General features: G+C 60.9%; 1 protein-coding gene across 2 annotated transcripts in view; it reads right to left on the reverse strand.

Annotated features, from left to right (window-relative positions):
• Window positions 1–2,706, reverse strand: part of PHACTR4 (phosphatase and actin regulator 4) — a 68,183-nt gene extending 65,477 nt beyond the window's left edge. Inside the window, exon 1 of one of the 2 annotated variants that reach the window (XM_055800930.1) lies at window positions 2,627–2,706. The gene's annotated coding sequence lies outside the window, so the exon portion shown is untranslated. The remainder of the gene's footprint in view (window positions 1–2,626) is intronic. The other variant, XM_055800933.1, reaches the window with a different exon arrangement.
• Window positions 2,707–11,846: the final 9,140 nt, after the last annotated feature.

The following is an 11,846-nucleotide window of genomic DNA, read 5'->3' on the forward strand; positions in this document are numbered from 1 at the left end:
TGACCCCGCTGCGCAGAAAAGGACTGGAAATAGTTATCACTGCAGCACTGACAAGTCAGCAAGAGCTACTAATTAAATAATAAAAATAGATCTCTGAAAGGGCTTTTTTTCCCTTCAACACAAAGCTGAGGCCTAATGCTGCTGCGGTCACACATCCATTAGTTTTCCACCAGCTCCAAACCTGCCAGCAAAAACCTCATTCTCACACTCAGAAAAAACCTGCACGGCACTTGTATGTGGAAAACCCCAACTAAACAAAATTAGGGAGCAGATCCTGAATGACGTGGAGCATCGCTTCACTACGCACACTCCACTCCCACCCATAATGGAAGCAGGAGCAAGATGACATCCTTGCCCCCAACAGCCGTACCTGCTTCCTTTGCACTCCCTGTAGTCCAAAGTTTCAATTTTGCCTGAAAAATGAGCATGTTTCGAGGTGATCCAGATGACCCCAAGGATATCTGCAACTTGCTTTGTGCACGGCATCACTTAGGCCATGGATAAAAAAAACACTGCAACTTCCACTATTGCGTGGGTTTTGCTTTAAGCCCACCCCCCCTCAACTCCCTGCCAGACACAGGTTTTGTCTAGCTCGTAACTGAATATTCATCACCAACTAATAGACCTGCAGGAACTGCAGTGTCAGCGATTTTTAATACATATAATGCCCCAACACATGCCAAACACAATGAAATTTGATCAAAATAGAAGCCATTTGTTTAAATACAAGCGATTTGGCTCTCAAAACTGTCATCAAATTAAACTGGAAATCAAATTAACCAGTGATTGAATGAAGTAGAAAGCTGTATAATCACAGATTACTGATCCAGCAGCATGAAAACAAGGATGCAATCACATTCCCCATGCTTGTGGCAGCCTCTCTGCGCTGCCCCGTACTTCCAACAGGACTCCCCCCTCCCCGTCTTATAAGATTTGAGGATACTTTGCCGCAGATACAGCTCATCCAGCCACTTCTTGGTAGTCCAGAAAGGAAACATTCCTTACAAAACCAGCCTTTTGAGATATTACCCAACTACAAAGGGAGCCCTTTGAAAGTACAAGCTGACACACTTCAAGCCACACTTATTTAGGACAGACCAGCGCAGTCATTTCCAGCACTGTTGGGAAGAACGAGTTTAAACCTACTCTGAATGGATGGGGAGAGGGGTTTCTCACCATCCCTGTACGAGGTATTAACTTCAACTGGCGTAACTGTGTGCTGACCAGGTTCCCTCGTAAGCGGCCTCAGTTTGGCTTTATTCCCCCCGTTTTTGCGCTCTCATTTGAAAAGGAATTTAAACTATGTAAAGTTACAACTTTAGGTCTTCTCTACTCTTAAAAGTAATCGGGAGTAGTTCAAAGGGTGCGTTTGAAGAGCAACAGGCATTTATACTGAAATCATAGCAGGCAGAGGAATTTCATTACGGTCCCGTGCAACTTCTACACCACCAGCACGTCAAGCCGAGTCAGCTGAACCAAACCTTTACGCACCGAGCAGGGGGCACAGGGAACTTCATCATCCCCTTGCCCTGCCAGCCAACCTGACCCTGCCCGATTCAGGTGTTCATATTTCTGAAAGGCAAGCTTTGCGTTCCTAACTCACCAACACACAACTCCAGGTGGTGGTTTTTTTGGTTGGTTTTTTTTTTTTTTTTTTTTTTTCACACACAAGAGGAGCAATCGCAGCCATTCCCGCTTCCAAGGGTTGGTTTAAAGATCTGAACGTTTGAGGAGAGCAGCTTTTAACTTCTTTTCAGCCTCACGAAGCACCTCCTGACACCATTCAAGTTTTTTTTTCAATACCTTCAGCCCCAGAGAGGGGCACCCAGCCCTCACCTACCTTCCCCTGGACAAACACAACCCAAGGCAAGGCCGAGAGGTAAATAATTCATCTGCACACCAAGAGAGGGAAAGAACAATTAAAGCAGAAAGCGCAGCAGGTTCCAGTTTCAGTCAGCGTTAAGGCAGATCAAACAAAGGAACACCGGCGGGGCTGCCCCAGAGGGGACGTCGGGGGGAGGGACAGGGCCCCCCCGGGGGGGTAGGGAGGGACAGGGACCCCTCGGGGGGGTAGGGGTGGGGGTAGGGAGGGACAGGGTCCCCCCCGGGGGGGGGAGGGGGGGTGGGGGGGGAGGGACAGGGTCCCCCCCGGGGGGCGGGGGGGGGGGGGAAGGGGGGAAGGGAGAGGGCCCCCCCGGGGGGGGGAAGGGACAGGGCCCTCACGGAGCGGCGGGACGGCCACGCTGAGGGAAAACCAGGCTTTACTCTTAGTGCCAGCCCCAGCCCGCAGAGCACAGCGCCGCACCGCACCGCACAGCACCCAGCGCCGGCCGGCCCGCCCGGAAGGGGGGTCTCCAGCATGAGGGGCGGCCCGGCCCAGGCAGCCCCCGGCCCGCCTGCAGAGCCAGCCCAGCGGGCAGAGCCCAGTCCCCGGGGGCGCCGGCCAGACGCGGCCCCCACCAAGGCCGCCCGCAGCCCCCCAGCACCCCCCGCGGGCACTTCTGTCCCCCGCCCCCTTCAAAGCCCCTCGCCCGCGCACCACCCGGGGCGCAGCCGGCGGGGAGAGGGCCCGAGCCCGGCCCGGCCACCCCCCGGGGGGTCCCCCGGGCCGCCCGCCCGCCCTCACCTGCTGCCCGCGGCCGCCGGCTCCCTGCGCCGCTCCCGGGCCGGCCCCGCCGGAAGCCTCGGGGGGAAGGGGCGCGCCGAGCACGCCGGGAGTTGTAGTCCGCCCGCCGGCAGGCCACGCCCCCCGCGGCAGGCCACGCCCCGTCTCAGGTCACGCCCCGTCTGGAAGCCACTCCCCCTCGGTGGGGAACGGGGCAGAGGGGCGGTGTGAAGGCGGCCGGGGGGGCTGGCTGGGGGGTCGGGGGGGTGACAGGGCCCGTGGGCGTTGGGGCGGCGCTGGAGGGGCTGGGGGGTCGGGGGGGTGACAGGGCCCGTGGGCGTTGGGGCGGCGCTGGAGGGGGCGAGGTGAGGCTTTGGGGTTGGGGGTGAGGGGTGCTGTGGGGATTGAGAGGGGGGGGGTGATGCTTGGGGGTCAGGGGGTGATGGGGTGCCCTGGGGGGGGACACAGGAAGGATTTGGGGTTGGGAGGATTAGGGGTGAGTAACCAGGTGCTGTGGGGCTTAGGGGTGGGGGGTCTGGGGGCCAAGAGGGTGCTGGGGTGCTGTGGGGTGGGGACTGGGGGTCAGCTGGGACATTGGGGTGGGGGTCTTGGGCCAGTTCCCGCAGCACTGCAGGCAGGGGGATTCGGGGTGATGGTGGGATTCGGGGCCAGGGGGAGCTGAGGCCGGTGTGTCACTGGGGTGCTGGGGGGGTGTTGGGGGGCAGTGGGGAGGGGGCGGGTGAGGTGTGGGGTAGCCAGAGATGACAGGCAAGAGGAAACCCTACGAAAAGCATCTCCCACCTGGGCTGGGTGTTGGGGTCCCCCCCCGGACACCCCAACCCTGGCAGGGCTGTGGCACGGCTCCGGGGGCCGGGACACCGTTCACACCATCACCAGCCACCACGTGAGCTGGTAATTACCAGGATGAAGGTTTTACTCTCTAATCTTTCCAATTAGCTTGTACAGCAGCCGCTGGGGCCTCAGCGATGCGGCCGCAGCCCCGGATGGGCTCCCAAGGACCGGCTGGGCTGCAGGGGGCAGGGGGGGCACGGGGGGCACAGCCAGCAGCACACCCAGAGGCATCGCACCCCACCGCCCCCTCCCCGGCCCCTCCTAAATCACGGGGTGAGGGGCTTTGTGGGGCCGCTGGCTGCCCCAGGGACAGAAAATCTGGCTTAAAATGCTCCTGGGGCACACACGGGGCTTTGGATCTGACCTCCTGGATAGAGGGAGTATTTAACATGAGCAAAACAAGAAATACTTTAAAAAATTTCCATTCTCTCTGATGAGAGCTCAAACACCACCAAACTCCTGTTTTCCCTTGGTTAATTTTTATATTAAAGTTTGCAATCACTGTAATACATCAAATAACAGAATACAATCAAATTACTTGCTATACTGGGAAAAAAAAAAATCTCATCCCCGACAGCTTAACACCAACTTTCTGACGCTGCAGCGTGAGCGAGATCCCGGTGTCCAGGGCGCCCGGCCGTGGGCTCACTGCCCGATGTCTGGATGCACTGATCCCCCGGCACAGCATCCATCCTGCATCCCTGAGCCCTCCCTGCCACCCCCCCCCACAAATCCTCCCCGGGGGAGGGCTGGTCTCCCTCATCTTCCCCCTGCCAGTGGATCCCAATGGATCCCAATGTCCTGATGGATCCCGATGTCCATCCAGCGGCAAGGCTCGTGTGTCAGACCCCCTTAAGGCAAAACATCACCTTCAAATAATAAAACACGGGTTGGGGTTACTTGCTGCCGTGTTTTCTGGGTTTGAAGGGGGGCACGTGTCAAGTCCCGCTTGTGCGCGTTGGCATTAAGACCCCTCCAGGGTGGGCACCCCTCGGCCTCGATGCAAACCCCAAATCATCACAAAACGGCCCGAAAGCTCCAGCCCCTGCAGCATCCCCCCCTCGCCTCACGCTGAATCCCCCTCCCCACACCCCAGCGAGCGGGATCTTCACCTGCAGAAGCCCGAGGTGACGTTCCCTGGGTCCCCTGGGGTGGATTTAGCCCTTAGCACCCCGGCACGGCAAAGCTTGCCCTGGCAGCGGAGGGTGCTCACCGGGGCAGGGCAGGTTTGTTCCAGGGATTCCCTGTCTCCTCTGACACCCCCTACTCCCCCCGGGCACCCACCTCCCACCTTTGGGCTCCTCTGTGCAACGCTTCCATTGCAGCCTCATTAACGGGTGGCCTGCAGCTCCGCAGCAAATGAATCCTGGGATGTTCAAGGCTCTGTGAGGGATTTCTGCAGGGAAAGCTGCACCCGGGCTGTTTCCCAAGCTGGGAAACCACAGCCGTTCCCCTCCCAGTGACACCAGTACTGTTGTCAAGCCGTACAGGTGCTCGTGACAGCTGCGGGATGCTGACACAGAGATCCCAGGGCTGCATCCTGCTGCCCCCCAGTTTGGATGAGCTCTCCCAAAGGAGCCAAGGAGCATCTCCGTGCTGCCTGCAGAGCCGGGCAGGCAGCCTGCCGGCATCACGCACCGCTGGGGTGCCGGGAGAGAGCAAGCAATGTCGGGAGCCACGGCCAAAATCACTGCCGGCCGCTCTCCCACAGCTCCCGGCACAGCTCCGGTTCCCCACGGAGCGTGGGGCTGCGTTGTGGATGCTCAGGGGCTTCTCCCCATCGGGCTGCATCATCCAGGTGGGGGTCACCGCACCACCCCAGCTCCCACCATCCCCTCATGATCACAGATCACCTTCCCCCATGACAGACCCCAGGCTTTCGGTGTCACAGCTTCAGCTAATGCCCACTGGAAATGTGCCAAGTGACGCAGTGCTCGCTCCTCCCTGTTTCAGCACGAATACGTGGATTTAATTTCCTTCTTCTGCAGCCAGCTCTGGGGAATGTGACTCACCCTCCAGCCACGGCTGGGTTCCCCTTGCAGCTGGAGAGCGAGAAGCCACCAGGGCAGCTGGAAATGGCTGTTGTGCATCGGCACCAGCCCGACGTCGTGGCACGGGGGTGAGGACGAGCAGGGCTGGCTGGGTGCTTACGGCCACCCCAGTCACCCCAGGGTGGCAAAACCCAAGGGCAGCTGTGCCTGGGACAGACCCGGGAGTGAGGGTCAAGCCGTAACACACCCTTATTAAATGTGTGGGATGATAAAGCTGGTGGTGGTGGAATCCTGCTGATTCCAGCCGAGCCGGGACTGAGGTGAGATGAGATGCTCGCCCACTCACCCTGCATCCCAGCAGGAACAGCCAGGGATGCCCATCGGCTCCCCCACGCCTGTCTTTCCTCCTCCAACAGCAGCGACCCCTGCTCTAGGGCCTTTAAACCCTGGAGAAACCATCTTGGAGAGGCAGCAAGGCAAAGCCAGCGCTTACAAGGAGCTTCCTCTAACATCTCAGCCAGGAACAGCGATTTTTATCAGCCGGAGAAGCTGCTGCCGGGCGATGCGCCTTCCCCGCACCAGCACAAGCAGCATCCTGTGCACATGCGGATGGCAACAGTGCCAAACTGGTCTGTCACACAGGGAAACGCCTTGTGTCCCCAGCCCTGTGTGACTCATGGCTCAGCCGCCCACCTTTGCAAAGGTGTGCTGGGGCGGGGGGAGGCACTGAGCCCACGAGCCCACCCTGGGGTGATGCGCTCAGAGCCACCGACTCACCCCTGCCCCTTGGTCACATCAGGGGCTGGTGGGTGTTTGCAGCTCGAGACCATCCACACTGTGAGTCAAGCTCAGAGCCCACCCAGCGAGGGGATAAACATTATCCTGCGAGGGGGGTCAGGGCACAAACGCCCGCAACAGCTCCTGGATGCTGGGCAGCATCTTTGCAGGAGCAGAAGCCGGAGCCAGGGCGCTGCGTCCTGGCTCCAAGGCACCTCCAGCTCACAGCAGCTGATAAAACCCCCGACGCTGGTGTCAGACCCTCCTCCCCAAAGCTCCTGGCAGTGAGAGGGACCTCTTGGAGGTGTCGGGAAAATACTGAGAGGCAAAAGGCTTGCTGCTGCAAAGCGCTGCGTGCTGCGGAGCTGGCTGGGAGGCAGCCGGCCCCCGCGGGGGGGGCAGGGAAGCCAGGCTGGGGCTCTGCACGGCCCAGCACCTTCGCAGCCCCCCACCCCTCTCCTCCCAGGCCCTTTTAGATAAGAGCATCACGCCTTCAGCTTTCAGCCCTTGCAGGACAGGCTGGCTGCAGGGAGCACCCCCACCTCTGTGCCCCCTGGGGAGGGAGGAAGATGGGCCTTTCCCTCTGCAGCCATCCAGGCTCTGGGCATCCCTGCAGGGCTCAGAGCAGCCACGGGGCAGGGGCCAGCCTGGCTCTGCTCCAGATGTGCCACAGCTGCAGCACGACAGAGCAGGGAGAGGGCTGGGGAGGGGGGCTAACACCCACAGTGCCCCCACCCTGAGGGTGGGCAGCCAGCTCGAGCTGATGTGCCAGGAGGGGCAAGGATGCGCTCAGTCCTGCGTGGGAAAGGGAAGGATGCAAGTCGGTTTGTTGGCTGGGGTGGGCCCTCGTCCGCCGCCGCTGTGAGCCAGCCACCGGGCGAGGAAACGGCTGAGGGTGGCGAGGGTGGCCTTCCCCAGCAGGGCCAGCAGCAGTGCAGGCAGGGCCAGCAGTGGGGCTGGCAGTGGGGCTGGCAGTGGGGCTGGCAGCGGGGCTGGCAATGGGGCTGGCAGCGGGGCTGGCAATGGGGCTGGCAGCGGGGCTGGCAATGGGGCTGGCAGCGGGGCTGGCAGCGGGGCTGGCAGTGGGGCTGGCAGTGGGGCTGGCAATGGGGCTGGCAGTGGGGCTGGCAGGGGGGCTGGCAGCGGGGCTGGCAGCGGGGCTGGCAGTGGGGCTGGCAATGGGGCTGGCAGCGGGGCTGGCAGTGGGGCTGGCAGCGGGGCTGGCAGTGGGGCTGGCAGTGGGGCTGGCAGTGGGGCTGGCAATGGGGCTGGCAGCGGGGCTGGCAGTGGGGCTGGCAGTGGGGCTGGCAGCGGGGCCGGCAGCGGGGCTGGCAGTGGGGCCGGCAGTGGGGCTGGCAATGGGGCCGGCAGTGGGGCTGGCAGCGGGGCTGGCAGTGGGGCTGGCAATGGGGCTGGCAGTGGGGCTGGCAGTGGGGCTGGCAGCGGGGCTGTGGGGCAGGTTTGCAGCAGTGATGCAGGGATGGTTTGCAGGGGGGCAGGTTTGCAGCGGGGAGGTTGCAGCAGGGGTGTGGGCCAGGGTTGCAGCACGGATGCAGGACAGGGTTGCGGGGGGGCAGGGCTGCAGCGGGGCAGGTTGCGGGGGGCTGCGGGGCAGGGTTGCGGGGGGGCAGGGTGGTATCGGGGCAGGTTGCGGGGGGCTGCGGGGCAGGGTTGCGGGGGGGCAGGGTGGTATCGGGGCAGGTTGCGGGGGGCTGCGGGGCAGGGTTGCAGCGGGCGGTTCGCGGCGCTGCTGCCGGCCCCCAGCGAGTGGCGCTGCCCGCCCAGGGAAACCGGGGGGCAGCCGGGGAGGAACCGGGGGGGAACCGGGGAGGAACCGGGGGGCAGCCGGGGAGGAGCCGGGGAGGAGCCGGGGGGCAGCCGGGGGGGCAGGCAGAGGAGCCGGGGGCCGAGCCGCGGCGGTGCCGGCTCTTCCCCGCTGTTGCACGGGCATGTGCTGGGGCCCCCTTGGCACCCACCGGGGGGCTTCGTCCCTCGGCTGGCGCAGAGCTGCGGGTGGGGGGTGGCACCCCAGGGCCCGGGAGAGGGAGGTGGCAGCAGCTCGGGGCCACATCATGACTTACAGGCTCCTCTGGTGCCAGCCGCCCCGCGCAGCACCGTGCCATCGCTGCTGCCTGGCCACTTGTCAGGGACTAAACCCCCCCAGCAGCCATCTGGGATTTACAGCCCGCGGTGCCCAGGGTCTGCAGTTCCCCCGGGACAAGCCCAGTTCGTCCCCAGCAAGGACAGCAAGTCGGCTTCTCGGTGACAGCCAAATTGTCGCTATTAAATCCAATGCAAACAACTTATTACCTGCTGCAGAGGAGCGAGAAGGCTGGGTGCTGCTCTGCCCGCCCCCCCCCCCCCCCGCCCCTCCCCCCCAGCTTTCCCTCTGTGCCTGCAAGGATCAAGCTGCTTTTTGGAGGGGCTTCTGGAGGGACTGTGGCTCCCAGCCCGGTGCAGGATGGCTCCTGGCACTGCAGAGACCCAAAGGTGCCCACCTTGGTGCACAGCCGGGTGCAAAATTGCACGTCTGGGCAAAACCTGGCTGCAAAAAGCAGCGCTCGGCGTCCCGCAACGCCACGTGTGCACCCGGGTGATGGTGTCCCTCCCACAGCAGTGACACGGTGGCACGGCCACGGGCTGGCAGCCCCGGCGGCGCTGGGCACAGTGTGGGTTACACAGGGAAGCAGGGCTGGCGCCGGGTGCAGGTGGTGCCAGGGGATATTTTGGGCTCCACGGGCAGGACAGATTCTGATCCCATGAGCTAAGGCAGCGACGCAGGGGCTGGTCCCTTCCCTCCCACGCACCGCCCCACAAAACCTTCACCAGTGTCCCTGGGCAGCTCCAGGGCTCCACTGCTGGGAAGGGGCTGGGAGGGACTGGGAGCACTGGGGCTCAGCTCTATCACAGTCCGGGGTGACCACAGCCGAGGCTTTGCTGGGGCAGCTGCTCATGGCTGGGAAATACGTGATCCCACGGGAGACACGGGATTGCCCAGAGCCGTGCAGACATGGCCACCACCACCGCTCGCTTGAGCCGACCCTCCATGTCCACCCACGAAGAGCCGCTTTGTTTCCAGCCGGAATTTACCCACACGCAGCCTGTGGACCACGGATGTTCCTCCTCACCCCCTGCCCCGCACGAACCCTGCACGGGCTGAGCCCCATCCCGGCCACCTGCCAGACTGGGAACTTCCCCGGCTGCTCAGATCCCTCCTGCAGCTGGGCCAGGCGCTGGGCACGGTGAGAGACAACCCTTGGCATGGCACGATGCTGCTGCACCCTCCCATGTCACGACAGGGCACAGCGACACGGCGCAGTGAGGGCAGCTCAGCTCCGGTAATGCCCGTTCTGCAAAGCACTTCTGATTCCCTCAGCCTTAAAGCGCTCGTTCAGCACAGGCCGCGATTATTATTGTCATTTTCCCATCACATCGCTGCATGTCAAACACCACAAACACGTTCTATTGTTCAGTCGAGGGCAACTGTAGTGCACAAAAATTGCATACATTGGGATCATAACTATCGGCTGCAGGTAGGGAGATTATTAACACGCCTTCTGCCTTGCAAGGCAGACAATGAAAGCTGCCGATAAATTATATATGTGCAGACAAATTGCCGGCCTTGGTAAAACTCAGGGTGAGGAATTTATTGGTTTATAATTGTGACCACCTGAAAAGAAGGAAGGGGGTTAAATTGATGCAATGACCCAGGCGATGAGTTAAAGGAGATTCATGGTGCCAGCTCAGCCCTGAATTATTTGATGGTGTGGTAGGAAAATGGGGAGAAGAAAAAAGTAAAGGATGGGTCCTTCACCGGGGCGCTTGCTGCTGGCTGGCTGTTGGGAGCGTGGGAAGCGCTGGGTGCCCATGATAAATCATTTGTGTATTTAAAACAAAACTGGGGAGGAAAATCTGGAGCCCAACCCAGCACTTGTTGCTAAGGCCAAGATTTGCAAGATTGTAGGGGAGGAAAAAAGGGATTAAACCCAAAATTTTCAAGAACCTTCCCGCTTTGCAGCTCCCTGAGCAAGGCTCAGGGCAACGCCGGCTCCAGGCACTGGGTCCTTCCCGGGTACGCCCTGGGGAGAGGGGACCTGCTGGGTGCTGGGGCAGCACAGGTGGGGTGGACCACCTGGGACCCACCCAGCCCTGGTCACTCCGTATCTTCTTGCAAACACAGCAGGGGATGGGCAGAAACAATAGAAACTAACACAAAAAGGTATCGCCCTGTCCTTGCTGCGGGGTGCTGGGGAGAAAACCTTGGTGCACTGGGGATGCTGGGCTGGTACGGAGGGGTGCTGGTGCTCAGGCTGCTGCCAGCCATTCTGAAAGCACTGTGTATATATATATTTATATATATATATCTATATATAAAAATTGTGTGTGTATACACATGAAAAAATGCATATATATATATGTATTTTTAAGCACCAGAGGAGCTCACCTGAGCTCATGCCCTCTGCTCCCCGAGCCAAGGCACCATGCAGGCATGCACCGTGCAGGTGAGCAACGCACCCAGCCCCAGCCAGCTGCTTGGAGCCCTGCCCAAGGCAAAACCTCACCCTGCCACGGCCACAGCGCAGCCCCCTGCCCACAGCCCTCCTCCCACCTGCCCCATGGCACCCAGGGCCCAGAAAACCACCACAAAGCTTTGACTCACGCTGGGCACCGCTTGCTGCGGCGTTGCAAACTGGTCGCCATCCCCAATGGGTTTGCAATTGCCGATGCAGTTGCTCACCCCGGCACCGGGATTTAAACATCGGCCCAGCCTGGGTCTGCAGGGCTGGGGGTTGGGCGCTGGGGGGGCATCGCTGCTCCAGGGGTGCCCAGGGACCCGGCTGGACTGTGTCATCCCGGTTATCTGACCGTGCAGGGAAAAGCGAGGAGCAGCGGGGATGCAGAGCAGTGACCCCACAAGATGCTGGTGCTGCTTTTGCCAGATGTGCCAGGGTGAAACTGTAGCAAAGAAGGATTTTTTATTATTTTTATTTTTCTGAAAGGCTCAGCTGCTCCCAGCATGGCTTTGTGACCAGAAATGGTGCCTTTATTGGAGGATTTCTTCCATTTGAACAAAATATTTCAGATACCTCAAAGAAAGCCAAGAAGGCAGCAGGAAAAATCCCTCTGACAGAATCTCCCTGTCAACTTGACATTTTTCCAACGATTGCCATTGATTGTCTGAGCTGCCTCGGTTCCCCAGGACATTTTCTCATTTCTTTTGAAAAGCCGACACAGTGCTCCCTGCTGGGATCCCCCAGCTGCACCGGGTACCCGAGACCCCACGGCCAGACCCCTCCGTAGGTACGGTACAAAAGCCACTAGCACTAAAGATCTCCAAGCACCCTCCCTAAAATCATGCAGGACTCACTTAAAAATAAGCTTATGGTTGCCATTCCCGGTATATTCAGGGAATAATCCTGCCACCCCCTGGGGCAGGGAGCTGCCACCCTGGCAGGGGCTGGGGGCTGCTCTAGGGATCCCGGGGGTCCCCAAGCACCCCCAGGTCCCCAGACGGTGTTGTCCCCTCGCTGGCTGGGTGTTACAGGGTGACACCGTAAAACTTTAGCGTGTGGAGGGGAGGCTTTGCTCTTCTCTCCGAAGGCTCAGCCTCAGCCAGGCCT

Source organism: Falco peregrinus, chromosome 3, assembly GCF_023634155.1.
Source record: "Falco peregrinus isolate bFalPer1 chromosome 3, bFalPer1.pri, whole genome shotgun sequence".
Taxonomy (NCBI): Eukaryota; Metazoa; Chordata; class Aves; order Falconiformes; family Falconidae; genus Falco; species Falco peregrinus.